The sequence below is a fragment of the Chrysemys picta genome, chromosome 1 (assembly GCF_011386835.1).
Source record: "Chrysemys picta bellii isolate R12L10 chromosome 1, ASM1138683v2, whole genome shotgun sequence".
Classification (NCBI taxonomy): domain Eukaryota; kingdom Metazoa; phylum Chordata; order Testudines; family Emydidae; genus Chrysemys; species Chrysemys picta.
This window is the reverse complement of record NC_088791.1, coordinates 159506308-159529314: the sequence shown is the minus strand read 5'-3', so window position 1 is coordinate 159529314 and position 23007 is coordinate 159506308. Positions and strand designations below refer to the sequence as shown.

Below are 23007 nucleotides of genomic sequence, written 5' to 3'. Positions count from 1 at the left end.
GGACTACTGAATCCAAATGGGCCATTGTGGAACAATGACTTTGCCAGTTGCTCCCTCCACCCACCCATAAAGAGGTTACCTGCAGGAGTGCTTGTCCATCACCTTGGACTCTAGCTGTGGGCAGCGGCGTGGTAAAAATCCCTAACCAGAAGAAAGGGAAGTCTCTATGCTGTGTGGCAAAGATTCCTGGACATAAGCAAGAGATCCCCAAGCTTCTTGACTTGAGTTAGCCCCAAGGGACATAAAAGCTTGATTATTATAGAAGCTTCTATAACCTTTTGAACTTAAGATTGTACCTCTTATGTATGTGTATGCTTACCTGATTTAATCTTGTAAATAACTCATTTATTTTCTTAGTTAATACATCTTTAATTAATTACAGGGTTGACTCCAAGTGTCCTTGGTTTGAGATCTGAATACAACTGATTTGGGGTAAATGACTGGTCCTTTGGGACTGGGAGTAACCTGAATATTGATGTGATTTTTGGTGCAAAGTGACCATCTAGGACATAGTCCTCTTGGACATTCCAATCCGTCTGTGACTCCAAGCGTTACAGTGCTTTAGGAGTTCATACTTGTTACTGGGTTGGTGAAATCTAATTTTATAACATGCAACCAGTTTGGGATTTCTGGCCTGCCTTTTAACAGTCTGGCACTCATGAGCCATTCCAGACAATATGACACCTACCATTGAACAAAATCTAACTAATGACCTTAAAATCATGGAAGAATATTTGTTACATCGGAGGCTAAAACCAAACCCCAGTAAGACTGTTGTGTTAGCATTTCATCTAAACAATCAAAAGGCTAGAGCAGAACTGCACATAGACTTCTGTGACCCACAGATAAGATACAGTCCCACCCCCAAAATATCTTGGTGTGACATTAGACCGAGACCTTGTATAAATCTCATCCAGAAATTGGCAGAACTATGTAGGGAACCAATGGAAAAACTCCATGGACCTCTTCACTGGGCCACGTCTCCTGTACCATATAATACTTCTCACCCATCCAGATGGATAACTCCCACACATCACTTATTGATTCTCAATTTAACACCGCCATGCAGATCATTATGGGCACAGTAAAATCAATTCCAAAACAGTGGCTTCCCATACTGATACATATCCACCCACCCCAAATTCATCACAACATGAGAATACTTTGGGAGTCCCTCGCATTCAAGTGAACAAGGATCCTCCAATACATGAAGGCTTAAACAGTCAAGAGTCTGACTCAAACCCAGAAAACCTTTTCTGGCTTGCAGTGCAAGAGTTTGAAGACTTGGGGTTTTCCCCTGAAAATCAACGGCAAGCAAGGAGGAAGAATGCCAACATCCTGAACAAAAACCTCATAAAGGACCCAACCAAAGTACCCAGCAGCTTTTCACTTCCACAGAAAATATGGTCCACTTTGAACTGCATCTGCACATGACATGGCAGATGTGCTGATCTCCTCCACAAGGCCGGCTCCAGGGTTTTTGCCGCCCCAAGCAGCAAAAAGAAAAAAAAGCCGCGATCACGATCAGCTCTACCGCCGTCGCTTCAGTCTTCGGCAGCTGGTCCTTCACTCAGAGAGGGAGTGAGGGACCCGCCACCGAAGACCCGGACGTGCTGCCCCTCACCGTTGGCCACCCCAAGCAGCTGCTTGCTAGGCTGGTGCCTGGAGCCGGCCCTGCTCCTCCATAAATGGAGACTGCGGCAATGTCACTGTGTTTAAGCTATATGAAAAGTGGTGGTAGTGGCGGCGACGACACTATGAGCATTTTTTTTTTTACTGATTCCTATGTGGTACTGACTGGTAGATCACTTCCTCAGTCCCAGCAGATTATCAGTGGAGAACAGAGTATCATGAACAAGGACTAAAAGAGAATCAGAAGAGACCATGGGGCAGTATGCAAAGGGGCTGGCATAGCAATAGAATCATTAATTAAAAAAAAAAATACAGAGAGTCATCAAAGCCAGGATAATATGGGATCATCTAAGGATTGGGGCATTATAGAGGTGATAGCAGCAGCAAAAAATTTCAGAACATTCTGTGGAATATAAATGTCAAAACATAAAATTCATCTCTGGTGTAATTCCTTATACTAAGCAGATTTAGACTGGGGGTGAATTCAGTCCACACTATTTTCTGAAATGTATAGGATGAAATTTTATTTTTACAAGAGGCCACTATCTCTGTGATAAAAGGGAATGGGGGGAACAACCTACTTTGTGCCTTAATGTCATGCTTTGGTTGGTAACATTTTTGGAACACCATTCCTTGTGGGGGGGGAAAATACTACAGAATTCTGAAATAAAAGCATTCTGTGAAAAGTAGTTTAGGAACTGTAGTGACTCAAAAGAAAAACGGGCCAATTTTTGGTAGAGATTCTGTGGAACATCCTTTAGAAATTAAATGAAACTAGTTTAACTGGAAGTCTAAAGGAATGTTAGAGAGAAATTCTATAGACATTCTAAATTGAAAACATTGTCATAAATTGCCCTTTTGAAGTTCACTTGGCAGGACACAATAATCCCCTTTATCTATAAACAAGGCACGAGGCAGACATGATAAAAAAAAATGCATTTAGTCAACGCCTTGAAGGGGCATTGAGGACTGCCATAAACAGCAGTTCCTATTTCAATCAAAATTGCTGAAAAGAGTACTGGCTCGCTGCTGGAAGGAACCTTTAGAAAAATATAACTTAGTCTCTCAGATATTGACACTTATTTTTAAAAGGCTTTTTTTTTTAAACTAATACCGGAAACTATTGAAGTTATTGAATAATGCAAAATCACATTTGCAAATAAATGTATAGGCTTCACTCTGTTATACGGGGGGTCATATTAGTCAATATTTGAAAGTCCTCTGATAACTTCTGGGTATTCATGAAAATGTTTCCAGATCTCAAGAGTTTTAGGAATTTTAATAAAGAACAATAATTTGTCTGAACTTTCATACCAGATGCGCATTATTCATTTTTTGCTATTTGTTTTTTCTGTATAAATAATTTCATTCATCTCCATCAGGGAGCAGAAACAAGATCATGTAATTTGGAGAGCCAACTGCAGCCCATGAATAGCAAATGACAGAATCAAAATGTGTAGTTTACAGTCTACAGTGGGAGATACAGTTGCCTTGGAATTCTCCTGTATGAGAAAATCCTCAGGTGGTGGTGGGCATCTCTCCTCTCATATTAGTGCTGGGTGAAATTTTTCAGTTGAATAATGGAGATTCAGGTGGACTGAAACATTTTGCAAATTTGTGTCAAATTTGCTGAATTGCTTTGATTAAATAAAACCTAAAACCGTCCAGAAAAAATCCAGCTGATTCACTTTGACATTTTCAAAATGAAACTCTTGATTTTTTTTAAATTCAAACTGACTTCTCATTTCAACATTTATTTCAGTTTTATTTTAAAAATAAATGTTTAAAACAGCTCAAACCAAAATGTTTCAGTTTGGGTTGAATCATTTATTTATTTCAATTTTTTTTTGTTTGTTTTCTGGAAAATTTTGAAATTTTCATTTCAGGTCAACCTGAATTATTTCCCCCCCCCCTCCACCCCCCACCCAATTTTATGGAACGGCCAGCAAACAAAACAAAAAAAACAGTTATTTTGCACAGCTCTATAGGCAACCAGTACGGGGACATTCCCACGGGAAGGGCCTCAGGCATCTATATGTGCCGGTGATCCCTAGCTGCCGAAATGGTCCCTTTAGGCCCGGGAGAGTAGACACAAATTAGGACCACACTCACCCCACAATTGGAGCACCAGAAAGGTAACAAAACTTTGCCTCCTTCTGAGCCAATCTTCCTTTAAGAGAGCAAGACCTGTGGATATTGAATCTTCTGCCAAGAACAGAAAACAACATAGGAAAGTTTGTCCCCAGGAAGAAGTCAATTGTAAGACAGTGCTACCACAGATGGTGGAAGTTTTCACAATCCATTCTCACCTACTGTTGTAATGGAATTACCAATATCATGTAGTATATGAAGAGCCATATGTCCTGTCTACTGTTTGGTATTGAGTAATTAGCTAAATCTCACTATTGGAGATATAATGGTGTTTCAAAAGTCAGTATTCTTCAACATTAGGGAGGTTTCAAGGACACTTGTTGAACTCTAATATGAAAACTGCTAGCTATGCAGGAGAGAATATATAACAAAAGTAAACACAATTTGGAAGCAATATCTGTATCAGAGTTTCAAAAAATATTTTTCAAAATATGGTTAGAGTTCTTAATGGAGTGTCCCTGCTCTCAGAAATGAAGTGTCTTACCCTAAAATATTGTGACTGCAGGCGTTTGCCACTCTGTAATCTGGTCTAGGGGGAGAACTTGACTCTTTTCAATAAAATCATGACAATATAGCATGCCTTACTATTACCTCTTGTGGTACTGAGCTATTGTAATGATGAGCTTCAGAGGTGGAATGGTGATATTTTACCTGATCATAATTCTGGTGGCTGCCTTATAGTTTCACCACTAGATACAAGCAAGTCACACTGAACACAGTGGGCGGTGCTTCTTCTCTGTATTTGAGAACAGGGTGCCTGGACTCTAGCTTGACCATTATGAATTGCAGTCAGTTGAATCATCATGACATGTTAAAAAATCAAAATTACCATTATAGCACATTGACTTTCAAACATTTCTCATAATTCATGATGGAAAACAATGTTTTTTTCCCCCAAGGATCAGATACATAGTATGCTATTCTATTTATTTATATATATAATTATAATTACAATTCAAATAGTTATTTAATACATACATTATCCTCCTGTTTATGGTAATATAGGGGAACTATAATTGCATAATGTGAAAAGTCATGGATGTATTTTTCAGCAACTACAGATAGATGAACTGGTTCCAAAAGCCCAAATACCTCAAAGGTGGTCCCAAACCTTTAGTGGTACCAAAATTAAGTCTTCTATAGGTTTAGAGAACAGTGTAATGGACAAGCACCCTAAGCTCTCCCTCAGGCTTTTGCATAGACTACAAGGAGAATAAAGTATCCAGTCAAAGTGCCAAGACAGTATTTCTTGATCCCATCCATTGCGCTTATTGACCTATTAAAGAGATATAATTACTTTATTTCCAGATTTTAAAAAAATAGAAATGTATTTGTCTTTTTTTCAGACAAGGGATCTCAGGAGGCAGGTAAATAAAAACCAAAGTCTTAGGCTTTTCAATTTTCCATTGCAGGTAAGTCTGAGTGAGATTAGTCTTCATCTTTGATGCCACAATATAGTTCTGATCTCTGAGAGACAAAATCCTCCCTTAAAAACTAAGATATAAATATGGGACCCAAAATATAAGATGATAGAGAGAGAGTTCCCAATACCTGCTGGAATCGCAGAAGTGGGCAACTGTTTGCCAGAGTCAGAAATATACCAGGGCTAGAAGTAAGTGTTAGCTTCTTACTATTCCAGCTGGATCAGAGAGCACAATGGTAATGCAGACACGGTCTTAGAGAAACCACGTGAACATGGCTTCTGCTGAACTGAGCAGCCCCCAGAATGATGATGTCCAAAACTGGAAGTGACAATGGAGGGGAAAGACCTGGTTATATTGGTTGATCACAGGATGACTATGAGCTGCCAATGTGATGTGGCTGTGAAAAAGGCTAATGCAGGCCTTGGATTCATCAGGTGAGGTATTCCTAGGAGAGACAGAGAAGTGTTAGTACCATTATACAAAGCACTGGTGAGACCTCATCTGGAACAGTGTGTGCAATTCTGGTCCCCATGTTTAGGAAAGATTAATTCAAACTGGAAAAAGGTGCAGAGAAGGGCTACTAGGATGATTTGAGGAATAGAAAACCTACCTTATGAATGGAGACTCAAGGAGCTTGCCTTGTTTAGCCTAACCAAAAGAAGGTTGAGGAGAGAGGAGTTATGTAAGTTAAGCACCAATGTGGACACAAGAATAAATGGATATCACCTGGTCATCAACAAGTTTAGGCTTGAAATTAGAAGAAGGTTTCTAACCATTGGAGGAGTGAACTTCTGGAACAGCCTTCCAAGGGGAGCAGTGGGGGCAAAAAAAACCAACCCATACTGGCTTCAAGACTGAGCTTGATAAATTTATGGCGGGAATCATATGATGGGACTGCCTACAAAGGCATGGGGCCCATTGGCAACTGCCAATAGCAAAAATCCCCAATGGCCAGAGATGGGCCACTAGATGGGGAGGGCTTTGAGTTACTACAGAGAATTTTCCCAGGGGTCTGGCTGGTGGGTCTTGCCCACATGATCAGGGTTTAACTGACTGCCATATCTGGGGTCAGGAAGGAATTTCCCCCCGGGTCAGATTGGCAGAGAGCCTGGAAGGTTTTCACCTTCCTCTGCAGCATAGGACATGGGTCACTTGCAGGTTTAAATTAGTGTAAATGGTGAATTCGCTGTAACTTGAAATCTTTAAACCATGATTTGAGGACTTCAGTAACTCAGCCAGAGATGGGGGGTGTCTATTAAAGGCATGGCTGGGTGCGGTTCTGTGGCCTGCAATGAGAAGGAGATCAGACTAGATGATCATGATGGTCCCTTCTGACCTTAAAGTCTATGGGTATGTCTACACTATGAAATTAGGTCGATGTTATAGAAGTCGATTTTTAGAAATCAATTTTATACAGTCGATTGCGTATGTCCACACTAAGCACATTAAGTCGGTGGAGTGTGTCCTCACTACTGTGGCTATCATCGGCTTACAGAGCAGTGCACTGTGGGTAGCTATCCCACAGTTCCCACAGTCTCCGCCGCCCATTGGAATTCTGGGTTAAGCTCCTAATACCTGATGGGGAAAAAACATTGTCGCGGGTGGTTTTGGGTACGTCATCACTCTCCCCTCCCTCCCTCTGTGAAAGCAACGGCAGACAATAGTTTCGCACTAGGGCGATTAAAAGAGCACAGAAAGGTGCGCTGAGCATCAGAGAGGCTTTGAAAACCAGTTTCATGACTGGCCAGGCTTCGGTGTGACAGTTGTGTGTGTTTCTCCTTGATGCAAACCCGCTCCCTTTGTTGATTTTAATTCCCTGTAAGCCAACCACCCTCCCCCCTTCAAAATAAAGTAACTATTGTTTTGAAACCATGCATTCTTTCTTTATTAATTAAAAAAAATGTGATAATGGACAAGGTAGCCTGGGTGGGGTGGGGGAGGAGGGAAGGACAAGGCCACATTGCTTATTGTAGCCACACTAAAAATTTAACTGTTTGAATGACAGCCTTCATTCTGTTGCTTGGGCCATCCTCTGCAGTGGAGTGGCTGGGTGTCTAGAGCCTCCTCCCACCCGCGTTCTTGGGCGTCTGGGTGAGGGAGCTATGGAACATGGGGAGGAGGGTAGGTGGTTATACAGTGGATGCAGAGGGAGTCTGTGCTCTTGTTGGCAGCTCCAACAGATGCTTCATCATGTCCGTTTGCTCCCCCATTAGCCTCAGCATCGCGTCCTGCCTCCGCTCTTCGTGCTCACTTAATTCTTTCCTGGCCTCTGCCAGTGAATGCCTCCATGCATTAAGCTATGCCCTATCAGTGCGGGAGGACTGCATGAGCTTGGAAAACACATCATTACAAGTGCGTTTTTTTCGCCTTCTAATCTGCGATAAACTCAGGGACAGAGATGATAGGGGGAGCATAGAAACATTCTACGCTCTACGATTATTGGGGGACTGCATGGTCACCTGTGCTGCTGAGTGTTGCTGAGTTCACCACACTGACCAAACAGGAAATGTAATTCAAAAGTTCCCAGGGCTTTTCCTTTGTACCTGGCTAGTGCATCGGAGTTCAAAGTGCTGTCCAGAGCGGTCACAATGGAGCACTCTGGGATAGCTCTCGGAGGCCAATACCGTCGATTTGCGTCCGCACTACCCCAAATTCGACCCAGCAAAGTCGATTTTAGCGCTACTCCCCTCACCGGGGAGGAGTACAAAAGTTGATTTTAAGAGTCCTTTAGGTCGACGGAATGGGGTTGGTTGTGTGGACGCAGTCATTTTTAAATTGACCTAACACGGCTAAATTCAACCTAACCCCGTAGTGTAGACCAAGCCTATGAGTCTATAAAACTGAAAACTACTAACTGAACATATTAATATAAAGTCACCTAACATTAACATGGAAATCTCTCAGAGGGCAGGTTGTAATGTTTTCTCCAAAAGCTCGATAGGCTTCAGTAATACATGCCTTGATAGAGGGTTTCATAGAATATCAGGATTGGAAGGGACCTCAGGAGATCATCTAGTCCAACCCCCTGCTCAGAGCAGACACCATTAGGTTTAGGCACCTTCTCTCCTTTAACTGAAGAGAAATATTGATGAAAAGAGCTGTGGATCTCCGATAAGGCTTTGTGCACTTGAGATAGATTTTTAAGTGGTCTCCTGACATCCAATTTATGCTCTTTGATTTCCTTGGGATGCTTAGGAGTCAGGCAAAAGAAGGCAAAACCATGTCTAGTGACTTGTGGAAAATCATGTCTTTAATTCTGGTGGATGGATGCATCTTTAATTAGTTTGGTTTTATGGAAAATACACAGATAAGGCTCCATAGACAATGCTCCAACTTCCAATACCCTCCTAGCCAACGTGATTACTACTAAGACTCACTTTGAGAGATAGAAAATAGGCCAAAACAGAGTGCAATGGTTCAAATGTATGGTTTTTTCCATTAAAGCTCCTAACATCAGATTCAATTTCCTCAGGAGAACTAATAAGTGCTGCTACTCTAAGGAATCTTTTGATGTGGTGATGACTAGGAATCATCTTTGGTTCCTTGCAATTCAAGACACTTGCCATGGCAGCAACCTGTCTCCTGAATGTATTGGACTTAAATCTCGTAGGAAGCCCATCACGTAGGAATTCTAAGAAATCCTTTACCTGGTCTGTCTGGGTATAAATACACCTATTGTAGCATAAGGACTGGAATTCACTCCAGGTGATTCCATGTATCTTGTTGGTAGAGGATTCTTGTGATTTCAGAAGAATATCCCAATACCCTCAGAGTACCCCAAAGACCTCAGTTCTCCCCTTTCAACTGCCACACTGTTACTTTTAGCAGGTCTGAGTAGTTGATTGATCCCTGGCTCAGAATTCCTTTCCAGGGCAGTAGGAGAGAGGGAGGGAGATATTTTAGCTATATCTATTATTAGGGCTGTCAAATGATTACAAAAATAATCGCAATCAATCACAATATTTAAACAATAGTCACAATCACAGTTTTAATCCTACTGTTAAACAATAATAGAATCCCAATTAAAATTTATTATAAATATTTTTGGATTTTTTCTATGTTTTCAAATATACTGATTTCAATTACAACCCAGAATACTTAACATTTATATGGATAACACGGACAACCAGACTTAGATTAGTAAGGAGTACAAAAATAAGAATTTGAAGAGCTATAAACCCTCACGCTTCAGGCACCCATCCACTATCTGAAGGTGTTAGGAAGAAATTGCCCATGGGCCAGTGCAGAGGTAATGCTCTCCTTCTTCTCTCTGGCTTGGGGAGGAGCGCTCCCTCACAGCTTCTCCTCCTCAGGTGGCGGGTGAGATCCCCCCTCTCTTTAACAACAGAGCACGTTTACTCCATAATAGCCCACTTCAGGATTTCTTACATTTTCCTCTTGAGCACCTGGGTGCAGGCCACCATTGGAGACAAAGTACCAGACAAGATGGAGTGGTGGTCTGATCCAGTGTAAGAATTCCTATGGTCCTCAGTTCCTGTGAATATCAGACATTTTCAAATTCTTGCAGCAAATAATAAAAGTTATTAATCTTTAAGTCAGGAAAAAGAGGTGGAAAATGTTGACCTTTTGTCAAAAAAACAAAAATTTTCAGCTGAAAACTAAGATTTTGGCCAAAATATTTTTGACCAAAATTCCAAAACTCAATTTTGTTCTGCAGAAAGCAGACAGACACTTTTCACGGAAAGTATTATTTAGTCAAAAATCCAATTTTTCCATTGAAAAACAGTTTTGACATAAAATGTTTGACTAGCCCTACTAGTCATTTGCTAGGATTTGGGAAGCTAGAGCTTGAGGTGACACTTTCTGCAGAAAACAACTCTAATTTGTTATTTAAAATCCTGATGAAAACATAACTTGAGAAAAGGATATTTTAAGGTTTCCAATACACCTGTCACCTTTTAATAGTAGTATCATGTTGAACAGTGTTCATCTGTCATACATCATGGTATCCTTGGCCTGTCACCTACTATGCCTCTATGTGATATAAAGCAACATAAAGTAGCTTGTAGGATCTGACTGAATGGTGTAAATTTTGATATGGCAAGTGAGGAATCTAAAATGTCAGGGTGGGGCAGTATTTTTAATTTATCTTTCAAAAAGGGAAGTCATCGTTAAGAGACAATTAAAGTGACTTATTCAGAGATTGTTTTTCTTACAAGGTCTGAAAACAAATTTTTAGTGATTTGCTAGACTGAAAGCAGTAGAATTTGCTGTCTATCATCATTAGGGCAGAAGCAGCATTGACAAAACACTGCCCACCACTGTGCTTCAGCCAGAAATTTTAGGGGAAATAATGTCTGGGGTCAAAAGGTACACAGATTCTACAACTGTGTTTTAAGTGCAGAAATTGGTCTTTGGCCTCTTCGCTGAAAATAACAGCAACATGCAAATTAATGCCAATTAAGATGCTTTGTTTTGTGATGTATACTCAAGGAATTAGACTGAGAATAAAAATCCTTTCACATAGACTGCAAACAGCTATCACTGATGACTTTTGGTTCCTACACACCTGATCAAATGTTTTTTAACCAATGACCAATGAAAGATTTTGGGCTCTGGTAGCAATTCCCTGAGCCATGCCATTCCTGCTCAGGGGTTTCAATCTGCTTTTAGCCTCCTTAAATTTTTATTTAGGTCACAATACAAGGCACATTTGTTGTGTTTATTTGCTTATCTATTCTTGTTTTGTGTTTTAATCCCTATAATAAAAGTTGCCATAGTGATGGGCACTACAGAAATCAGCAAAATAATAATAAATTGGTATAATATCTAAGTACCCACTACCATCAGGGAGAATAGGCTCCTGAATTTGTGCTTTATAGAACAGCTGACAGCAGAACTAGTGATAATAGATCACACTGACAACTTTCGATTTATATAACAGATTAATCCACTTTGCAGATTGGGTTTGCATATATTCTCTGTGTGAGAGAGAGAGGATGATATAAAATATGCATATTACACTGTGTACTATTACATATATTATACATTTTATGTATTGCATATAAATTTACACTTACATTTTTAAAAGGCTTATACCAATGGTGGGCAACCTGCAGCCTGTCAGGGTAATCTGCTGGTGGGCCGCGAGACAGTTTGTTTACATTGACCATCTGGAGGCACGGCTGCCTGCAGCTCCCAGTAGCCACAGTTTGCCATTCCCGGCCAATGGGAGCTGCGGCAAGCGGCAGCCAGCATGTCCCTGCAACCCACGCCACTTCCCGCATCTCCCATTGACCAGGAATGATGAACCATAGCCACTTGGAGCTGTGGGCAGCTGTGCCTGCAGACGGTCAATGTAAACAACTGTCTTGTGGCCAGGGGCAGCTCTAGCTTTTTTGCCGCCCCAAGCATGGCAGGCAGGCGGCTTTCGGCGGCGCCCCTGCGGGAGGTCCGCCAATCCCGCGGCTTCAGCGTACCTGCTGCCAAATTGCCGCTGAATCTGCGGGACTGGCGGACCTCTCGCAGGCACACCGCCGAAGGCTCCCTGACTGCCACCCTTGCAGGGACTGGCAGGCCTCCCCCTGCAGCTTGCCGCCCCAGGTACGCGCTTGGAGCGCTGGTGCCTAGAGCCGCCGCTGCTTGTGGCCCGACAGCAGATTACTCTGAGGGGCAGCGTGCAGCCCACGGGCCACAGGTTGCCCAGCACTGGCTTATACAGTATACTATAAATGTATGTATTAAATAAGACACACACACACACACGCACACAATATCTGGAGGTGAGAACCATGTGCAATGAATTTTGAGTAATTCAATTGGCCTCAGTCCACTAACCCATGCCTTAGGATTTATTCTAATGTTCCAAATCCTTGAACAGCTTTGGACAACTACCAGTTTTCTTTCTTTCAACATCCTACAAACATATTTACAGTCTCCACAAGCTATGGAATTGCCCCCACAAAACTGCCCCTGCTCCAAGTTGGGCAAGATTCAGATCTGGGCCACTGACAAGTTGTCCATAAATGGAACTGTCAGTTTCAGAACAGGGATGAGACCAAAAACCTGAGATAGCAAGCATATTGTGCTCATAAATTGCCATAATTATTTTCCTCAGGAAATTTTTAAAATGTCCTGTGTATTTATCCTAGGCACTTATATGGTCTTCATTACTATGGTATCTGCAATGTAGGGAAGTGCTCTTATCCTTATTATACAGAGTGGGAACTGAAGCACAAAGAAGCTAAGTGACATGCCCCAGGTCACAGAAGAAGTGTGTGGCAGAGCAGTGAAATGGACCCAGATCTCCCAAGTCCAAGGCTGGTGCCCTGGATCATCCTCACCCTCTTGTTTTTTAAAAACCATTTTCAGTTACAACAAAATGGGTTTTTGTTTTAAAATTTAGGTTTAAAAAACCTATCTGCATGTGTTATTTTTAACTGATTTTTTTTTCCAGGTTTCATTTTTTTGTTCTTAAAAAAAAAAAATCAACTAATATACAGTAAAAGATTTATTATCCAGCATGTAAGGGCAATAGTGGGTGCTGGTTAGTGAAAAATTCTGGTTAACTAAGAATTATACTTACCAATGGATTACCAATTTTCAAAGAATTAGAATACAATAAAATGAATAAACATTCCTATTCTCGCCCTTTTCAAGACGTGTACAAATATCTATTTTCTGTTTTTATGTCAACAATTCTCTTACGCTTCTCTTCTTTGCTTTTTGCTGGTATTTTGGATGCCATATCGGTAGGGTGGCATTGATATTTTATGATAAACACCGGATAATACACCGAGTAATAAATGGACCGATCACAATGGTGGATACAAAAGGAAAGAACAGCATTTGGCTCTTCTCGGCTAACTCGAACGTAGTCTGACTGTTCTCAGAAATACTTGGTTCTCGAATAGCTTCCGCATCAGTCCTGGTTACTAGGTTATCAGAAATGCCAGTTTCTAGAGCTTTCCAGTTGGTAAAGTGCCAGATAACACAGCTTTTACTGTAAAAGTGCCCCATGTAAATATTTATTCTGGTTGAAAAGCCATTTTGGGTCAAAAATATTCCAGCCATCTCTATATCATGTTTAATGGAGACAGGAAAAAAAATGACTCAAAGAGCTGTACACAGCTATGACGGCCCTGGAGGGTTTAGAGAGCATGATTAATTTCTAGTTTAGCACAGGTACCTTTAAATAATTAGTCAGAAATAGCCCTTTGAATATAGTAACTTTACGTGAACTTTGACCATGAAACTGAAATAGTCCGCTGTAAGTAATACCTACCAATAATCAACATATGTAATATGTCTGAACAACTGCTGCAGTTGTTTTGATTTCATTCAATAAGTCTGTAAATGGAGCTGGGTCCATAAATAACCATTTTTGCCACTCACCAATATTTCTAAAATTGAAAACAAAGAACGTGAAATACAACAAGGGCTCAATAATGTTCTCTGATGCTTGAGTACAGTTTCACCTCATGTTAATAGGAGGCCTAACTGTACAGTACTGGAAATTTAACCAAAAATGCCCGTAAGTTGCATCCACAAACGGGTAGTTACAGATGCAAATATGCATACATAATTTGTGTGCGCAACTACAATCATGAGTTCATATTTTACAGAAGTATCCTACGTGCCTTTTTTTCAAAAACGATCCGGATTCTGCTCTGTCTTAATGAAATAAACAAGGCTTACTTCATATAACCCTCATGTGAACCTTTTACTTCTATGGGGTAGCTGGACTGTAAAGGAGAAAATAATCTGGGCTAGAGAAAAAAAAATCAATGTGAGTTAGACAACTAACTCTCAGGCCCCTCTGAAAGCTCAGCTTTGTCTGTTATATAAGTACTGGTTAAATAAACATAAACCCACTTCCTTTGTATTCTGTTCTGCCATTTTTCTTCCTCCTTTCTCACATCTTATTTGCATCTCCTGCTCCCAGCACACCCTAGGAAACTTTCCCACTATCTGTACTAATTACATGGCAGTTTCCCAGGAGAACGGTGTTGCATGATCTTTTCCCATTGCATTGACATAGGCTTTAACCGGTCTGAAATGCCAGAAGACAGAGTTTAAGTCAGCTGAAATCAGCAAAACTTGCTGTCTCTTGATTTTCCTAGATCCATCTTCTTGCTGAAGGATGAACAATATTTGCAGCAGAAGAGAGATTCATTACTTTAAATTGTCTGAACAGAAAATCTTGTGAGCGGACGACATTTATCATTTTTGCCCCATTACTTACAGACATCCTGATCAAGGGTTACCATTAACTGTAAGTAATCCTGAAAATTACAGTACACTGGATTGAAAAGGAGCTTATGTTTGGTTGCCTGGGCTTCCTGTGTAGGAGATAACAATTGACTTGCTTAAGTTTCCCCACCCCAAAGTGCGATTATTGGAATCAGTGGGAAAAGTAACTACAGTAACTAGCAAGATTTGAGCTGATAGAAACTAATGGCGAGGCCAGACTGCTCCTCTGCTGTGATAAAAATACAAATTACTCTAAAAAGAGTACGCGAGAGTGAAAGATTCAAAGGATCAAGGAATGAGCTGCGAGGTAATCAAACCACAAAAGTGAGGGGGAAAAGTAATGAGGAGGTTTTAGGGAAGTGATATTGCTGAATCTCATCCTCCACTCTAGACTTTGCACTTTTATATTCAGATTATTGCTCACAGCAAGTTCCCTTGGCTTCTGGGTTTTCCCTTTGTCTCTGCTATGATTATAGCGACAGATATTCCCTCCAGCAGTTCCTGCTCTCTGCTGCGCTGTCTCCCTCGTGAACTTGATGCTGCTCTTTCTGCCTCTCTCATTATTTGTTCAGGCTTTCAAGCCCTCTGTGACAGCATTCACAGAACAAAAGGCTGCCATTACATTTATCCTTATTTATCCTCCTTTGATGCTGAACTGAATTTTGCTCGGTCAGTGTAGAGAACACCAGAGAATGAGTCTTCATCTTCTTCCTCAGCTCTGTTCTGCTTAAAACACCCTGAATGCAATGGAATTTAGCCCCCACATTTATCAAAAGCCACACCAACCAACAACTTCCCATTTAAAAAAAAAAATCCATGTTCTTTTTCTAGCAAGAAAAATTATGCATGTATAGACATGCTGGATTTAAAGTGCCCATGGACATCTCTCTCTTATAACTTGAAAATCCCCAGCGGGATACATAATGGCCAATTAGCCATCTGTGTGTGCAGGTAAGAAGAACAGAACAAATACCAAAACTAAACCATCTTCTTGCTTTGTTTCAACTCTCACTTTTTATGGAAAATCTGAAAAATCCAGATGTGAAACATTCTCTCCTAAATCAAACCTAGGCAGGAAAAGCATTGAACTGGGACCATGTGAAATAATCCCCTTTCCAGCCCATCTCTGAATTAATTTAGACTCCCAGAGCTGACTCCTAGAGCCATTCCTCCCCCATCCCGAACAACATTTTAATTGTGATTAAGTTGAAATAGTTCTGATAATTGGAATTAGGACTTGGTGAAATTTGTTGTGAATGTTTTGTAGATGAAATGTGTCTGGATTTATAGTTCTTAGGCTTTCCAAGGAATTGGTGCAATTACATGATATTCTGGAATTTTTCAGAAACATTGGCACAACACATTTATCATTACATGGATTTTTGCATGAATTCAAGAGGCTACTTTTTGTTGGAGGTGGTGATGGCAGAAAGTATAGCATTTATGAATTTATTTAATTATGCTTCTCCATCCCTATAAAGCAGGAAAAATATGATTTTCCCCAAATCATAGATAAGAATATTGAGGCTAAGCTAAGTGACATCCAAAATCACACTGGCAAATTAGATTTACCATTGGTAAAAGCTTAAAACATACAATCTCCATTGCAGCATGTAGTCAGAGACTATTAGAACATCAGTGGTTAAACAACCCACTCGAAATCTGCAACAGAAGCCAAGATTTTCTGAGAGGAATAAGGCACTGGTATGAGAGAAGCTAAGACACTTCTCTTCCATAGCAGCACTGAGGTTGTGACTGGCATAACTGTTCTCAAAAGTGAGTCGGAAAATCAAGCTGGACAGCAAACCCATGCACCAGTTAATGTGGATAACTCACATCCTATTATGCCGCAGAGGCAACTTGCATGTCCGTTTAGTAGAGCCCTGCATGGATAGAAAATTGATATCCACAGATGTGGATATCCCGGGTTAGAAAGTGGATATCCAGGGAGCTGCGGAGTTCTACCAGGAACCACAGCTGCCAAAGCAGCAGTATGTCGGGCCACCACTCCCAGGAGCCAGCACCCTGTGCCGGCAGCACTTCTGGCATGGCTGTATCGCCCCAGCCCTGCACACTGGGGTGGGCACCAGGCTCACCAACAGCTGTCCCTTGTTATCCTAGTGTGTGCAAGTGGCTCGCACCCTCCCAGACAGGAGTCCCTTCACACAGTGGTCTGTGTCTCCTGTCCAGGAGCATGTGAGTCACTTGCACACACTAGCATGAGCAGGGACAGCTGCCAATGAGCCTGGCACCCGCCCCAGTGGGCCGGGTTGGGGGTGGTTCAGCCATGCCAGAGGAGCTGCTGGTGAGGGGCACTGGCTTCTGCGAATGGCAGCCCAACATCCTGCTGCTTTCGCCACTGTGGTTCCTGGTAGAGCCCTGTAGCTCTGCAGATAACGATCTATATCCGTGGATGCCTGCATTCATGGATATACATTTTGTATCTGTGCAGGGCTCCTCCCTTGAGATAGACTTTATAAGGGACCAGGACGTTAGTGGTTTGGCCTAATGGTTACAGCTGGGCTAACGTCCACATGTCAGGGATGGTAGTAGGTGAGCAGGGGTCAGAAGAACCACTAGAGCTGGGTTCAATAAGCAAGAGTCGGGGTCAAAGTCAGGCCGGAAACCGAAGAGAGTACAAAGCTGGAATCAGGAGGCGGGAATCAGATCAGAGTCATGCCGCAGTCAGAGACCGGCGATCAGAGAGAGTGCCACACTAGAGTCAGGAGGCAAGAGTCAGGATCAGGCTGGAATTGAAGACCAAAAATCAAAAGACAAAAGGAAGTCTAGAGTTCCAACAGGCCCAAAGTCTGAGTTGTTGCCCAGACAACTTCCTGGGGCACCCTCCAGGGTTAAATAAAGTGGTTGGACAATCAGAGGTCTGCCTGGTACGGTCACTTTGGGTCCCTCGGACAGTACTTCCTGCGGTGTCTATTCTCCGCACTTCTCCCTGGCTGTGGCTCTGCATGGCCTCCTGGAAATTCTGTGGGAACATCAACCATCCCAGAGACTGCAGACCCACATTCTAATCCCCACATCCCTGCAGACATGGTTTGAAGCATAACCCACATTTGGCTTCATGGATCAAGAAATACAAAGGCCCAAATCAGGGAAAGAAACAAAAGGGGAGAGGAATACCCCACACACACTTTTAAAAGCACAAAGTGTGCTAAAACCAAAAAAATACTATGAAAATAAAATTAAAAATTTTAGCAAGAGGTGTAGCAAACCACGAGGCCAGGTAATGTACCTTTCAATGCTCTATCTTCAAGCCACAGTCAGTTGAGAAGGAACTGGAGTGGCAGCAGATCTGCCCCTCCCTGTATGCCCTGGTACTGGAGCAGGAAGGGTCTAAGGTGCAGGTGTGGATCTGTGGATACTGCCCCTGTGCAGTCTCCAATCAAGAGTGCACGGTTGCTCACCCATCCTGACGTGGAGGCTACTACTCAAAGAAGAACTGAAACTTCCCCACCTCAGCTCCCCCAAAATCATAGCTCCTTCCAACACCCCCAAATAAAATTTTACAACCTTAAACAAACTTCATCCTTCCGCAAATAGATAAGCCTTGTATCATACCCTACAGATCAACAAATTCAGATTCAGGTATTTATCTGGTGTAATTCTGTATGTATTTTACATAATGGCTATTGTGACATTCAGGTTTCATTTATACCAATGTAGACAAAGTAACCACTGATTTCAACAGGGTAAGCATCAGAATCTATTTCCTGCAATTTAGATACAGTCCATTAGTATAGTCTGTGTGTTTAGACCCCACTCCAGCAATGCACTTACACATGGTGTTTAATTTTAAGGGAATGAGTAGTCCCATGACTTTTATGGAGCTACTCACTTAAGATTCAACAGGCACCTAAATGTTTTATTGTATCTGGGCCTTATGTTTTTGCAACAACAAAAAGTTACCATTCATATGTTTAAGTGATATTGCTAAAAATTTCATGTATTTAAATAAAAACAAAATTGAAATATATAAATCCAAAGGCAGCAGTTCAATTTATAGACTAGAGAATCACAACATTTAATTTAAAAAAATAAATCAAATTGATTTTTGAATTAGAACAGAAGAAGGTGAAACCATAAAAAGAAATGCATTTCTTCATATATAGCTACGCTTATTTAAAAACACATTACAATTAAATAGCGAGAGAACAAAAATGCTTCCAAACAGAGACTTAAGTGAAAAGCAGGTCTCAGCCCTGAGTGAATTTGCACACCCTAGCAATAAACCTCTGGAAATAGCATTTTGAGGGGGAAAATAACATACCTTGAGCAGTAACATCTCAATCAGCACTCTCTAATGGACCAACACATTTACAGTCATTACATGGCCTGTTAAAATGGAAAGTAGAGGTCAGGGTCTTCTTGTCTTTTATACAACAGTCATCTATACACTTATGATGTTAACAGATTAGTATTAAATAAAATCATGTGCCCATTTGCAATATAAATGCATTTTTTGCATTTACTGATGTGTATTATTTATACTGTGGTAGAACATAGAAGGCTGAGCCATGGGCCAGGGCCCATTGTGCTAGGTACTGTACAAACACAGAACAAAACAAAGGTCCTCACCCTAAAGAGCTACCAGGCTAAGCACAGTGTACAGACAGGGTGCAGAAATGTTTCATTTGGACTTCATAGCTTGAAGTTCCATTCTCACATTGCTTGTTGCTATGCAAGGTAAAATAACTGAATTAGTGTGAGAGGGCATTACGTTCTTTAAAACGGATTGTACTGCTAATGAATGATACCTACTGACTGCTCTGGAGATTGAAGACATCTCTTTGTCCACAAAAGGAGTACATTGAAACCACATTGTCTCACCTATATGCCACAGCCCCGGTAGGTTCAATCTGAGGGTAGTTCAGACTCCAAGCCTGTTCATGCCCAGAAGGGTGCCAATTTTTCTGGTAGCTTTGGTAGGGATTGACAAACATCCAAAGGCGGAAGGTAGAGTTAAATTTGGATGGTTATTTCTACAAGGCTTATCTGAGCCTTGTTGATCTGAAAATTGAAGAGAACATGCGGTCTTGTGAGATGTCTTGTACCTCAATTCTGGCTGGGTATGAAATGCCAGCACAATGGCCTTTCATTTGGGGACATTATTTCAATTTCCAGCAAAGATCAGGAATTGCAATACAGGCAGATCCAAGCAGTATATCTGAAAGCAAGGCGTCATGGTGAGAGGCAGGCCTTGACAGCGCAGCGAGTCAGCAAGCAGCAGTCAAAAATTCATCCAGCTAATGGGCACCAATCCAAGGAAAGCACTTCAGCAGATACTTAACTTTAACCATGGGAATAATCCCATTGAAATAATGGGCTTATTCAATGCTTATAATGCAACATGTACCTAAGTGCTTTTCCAGAGAGGGGGCATAGTGGTTGGGTGGCCTCTATTGGTGCTTAAATCCCAGATGCCTGCCTTCCTTCCATCTTGCAAGCCATCGTCCAATGAGACTGAAGAAAGGAAAGGGAACAAACAGTTGCTGAGAGCCATGTGGAGTTCAATATGCCACCCACAACTGATATACGGCTACATTATTATATATGGGTAGGAGCAGAAAAGCATAGGTGGATTTGAGCCTGCTTTGGTCTTAATATGCCTCTGGAGTGAGGAGGCTTGCAAATATGGGGTAAAATAATTAACTGAATTGGGTGACAGTTTGATTCTGCAGATTTTTACATATAGTGACTTACCAAAGTAAATTACTTTTTTTTTTCCGGTCAAGATACATAAAATTGAATTTTACTTTTTTGTGAGAACAAGTACTTGATAATATTCTAGGGCTTAAAGAGGCCAAATACTCATGATTCCAATCTTTCGATATACAATCCAGAACATACACGTCAGCTGTCACAGTTTTCTGACCAGCTGTCTTGCATCACTTTTATTTTGTTGAATGTCCAGTGCCCCTTGTGATGTTATATGTCAATAAAATCTACGATGAGATAAAATGATGTGAAAATTAAGAAATTTCCTTTTTGGAGGAGAAGTGGGCTGCACAGCTGCTGTCAGCTTGGATCCCGGGTATCTAATGTAAAATGGAAGCAGCAGTCAGCAAGTGGTTTGTGGGGGATATGGTAATGGAGCTATGGAAATTGCTGCAGACTAGCAAAATTACATTTGACTGCTTCAACATTTTCATACCATTTATTTGACAACAATGAAAGAGACACCCTATCTATGCCTCTAACAGTACCAACAAAACAAAACAAAAAATCCAAGTCTGCTTGACAGTCTCAAGACATGTTCTGCAGGTCACACTGACACCAGAAAATGATCACAGAGAAATACATCATTTCTAGTCCTGGGTGAAACTTTTATAATAGAGCCCCAAACCAGGCAAAGTTCCCTTGTCTCTGCAGATGACAGGCATGAGAGCAACACTGAGCCATTGGAGGGACTGCTGGGTAGAGTGCTTCATTACCCATTGTTCAGGAACATTAAATAACCTGACGATAGCAGGCACTGCAGGCTGGTAAGAATACTGTGCCCAGAATACGCCAGCACCAGGAAGCTGCCTTTGAGTGATATGTTTTCTTAGAAACTTTGAGGGCATTTCTGTGTTAGCAGCTGAACTCTGAGTGAGCTGCTACTCCAACCTGCCTGTAGGAGTAACCTAGAAGTGACCAATGTGCCCATCATTTATATTCACTGAGCCTACTTAAGTATCTTTGCTCTTGCCATTTTCTATTACTGCCATCCTATGATGCCCACTGCTTTTCCCACCAGTGCTCAGTTCAGCGTGGCCCAGAGGTTTGCCATGCCAATAAGGACTCCGCACATTTCTCAATGCTCAGCACTCTTGCTGAGCTGCAACTGAGTGCTCAGTGCTACCACTTCTCCTCTCCACACTTCCTTCAGCAGTCTGCAGGATTGCAGTCTTAATTCTAATGCTGTAATTCAGGCCAGATTTGTAGAAAATATTATCACTGTTAGGTTCACTAAATGCAGATGAATTTCAAACAGCAAGATATGGGCTGATTTCCTGTATTGACAAAAACAATGAGGCGTCCTTGTGGCACCTTAGAGACGAACAAATGTTTTTGGGCATAAATTTTCGTGGGCTAGAACCCACTTCATCAGATGCATGGTGTGGAAAATACAGGAGCAGGTATCAGGGCCGGCTCTGGCTTTTTGGCCGCCCCACGCAAAAAATAAATAAATAAATAAAACGGGGTGGCCAGAACGGCAAAGCAAAAAAAAAAAAAACCCTGCGGTGCAGCCGGAGCGCGGGTGCAGGGGGACTGGCTGGGGGGGAAGAGGAGGGAGCGGGTGGGAGAGAGAGAGAAGGGGGCGGCCAGGGCTACAGCAGGGGCGCTTCCACGCGGCCCCTCCTGCTGCGCCGCCTCCTGCCTCCGGTCGGCGGGGAGGGAAGGAAGAGGACTACCCTGTAGGGTGCTCTGGTTCTCCACGCCGCTGCCCCCTACAGGGCAGCCGGAGCGGAACAACAACAACAAAAAAGCGGCCGGGCCGCCCTAGAATTGGACAGAATGCCACCTCGAACAATCTGCCACCCCAAGCACCAGCTGGTGCCTGGAGCCGGCCCAGGCACGTATAAATACATGAAAGGATGGGAGTTGCCTTACCAAGTGTGAGGTCAGTCTAATAACCCTGTATTGGGTGCTTGTGACTTCCTGGAGTACAATCCAGACCAGTGAGGGCTGTGTCACTCCTGCCCTGTAACCTGGAGTGCCTTACAATGCTTTTCGGTTGTGGCCTCAATCTGGACAAACAGCCACCAGCATTTAAGACACTCCCAAATGTGTTTGTGTAACTGCAGCCTGCCAGTCACACCCTGGCTCTCACCAGCCTTGACCCCAACACACCCCCAGTCCTGGATTTTCCCAGAAACATATGTCTTATACTACCCAGCCCTATCATGCACAGTCCAAATATATTAAGTCTATTATTCCTTTAGGGGAATAAATACACAACAGCTTATTACCTTCAATAGAATTACCCAGACACTTTAACTGAAACACACCAGATTAGATCAAACAATACAAGAAGTTTATTAACTACAAAGAGAGATTTTTTTTGTGAGTATAAGTAATGAGGCATAAATTAGAAATGGTTACAAGAAAAATAAAGATAAAATGCTTTCTAGTGCCTAACAAACTATATCAGATTCAAGCAAAGTTTCTTACCACATGCTTCCAGCAGTCTTACTAACCAAACTCTTCAGGTCAGGACCCCTCCCTCAGAGTCCAACAGCTGTTTCCTTTGTCTGCTCAGGTGCGGAGAATGAGGTGGTCAGGGAGAGATTTTTATAGTTTTTTAGCCCCTCTTCAAAAAGCATTTCCAGCTGAGAACCAGGAGACAGGCAGTCTTTTGGAAGAAGAATGTTCCGTGCTGGGCTTTTTCACCTGTGTGAACTTTCTTTGTTTTCCCCCTTCCCGCTTAATGACTCTGTTTACTGCTTAAATGCAAACTGAAACAAGCATTTATTCCTTTGTTCAAGACAAATCTGTTAGTCCAGTTTGGTGCTACATCGAGTCTGAACATGTATTTTTAACATAATACAGGGAAATTTATAACTTTACACATAAAGCTGCTACACAT

The 23007-nt window shown here is 41.8% G+C and overlaps 1 long non-coding RNA gene across 3 annotated transcripts; it reads right to left on the bottom strand.

Annotated features, from left to right (window-relative positions):
- Positions 1–8490: 8490 nt before the first annotated feature.
- On the bottom strand, positions 8491–22795 carry LOC135983880 (uncharacterized). Of its 3 annotated transcripts, XR_010601703.1 has the most exons (5): positions 22593–22795; positions 19792–19898; positions 19266–19445; positions 18706–18770; positions 8491–9702 (listed from the first exon to the last, which is right to left on the bottom strand). It is a non-coding gene; the product is annotated as an uncharacterized LOC135983880 (long non-coding RNA). The 3 variants fall into 3 exon arrangements; XR_010601704.1 differs by lacking the exon at positions 19266–19445 and having other exon boundaries at positions 22593–22789; XR_010601702.1 differs by lacking the exons at positions 19266–19445; positions 19792–19898 and having other exon boundaries at positions 22593–22779.
- Positions 22796–23007: the final 212 nt, after the last annotated feature.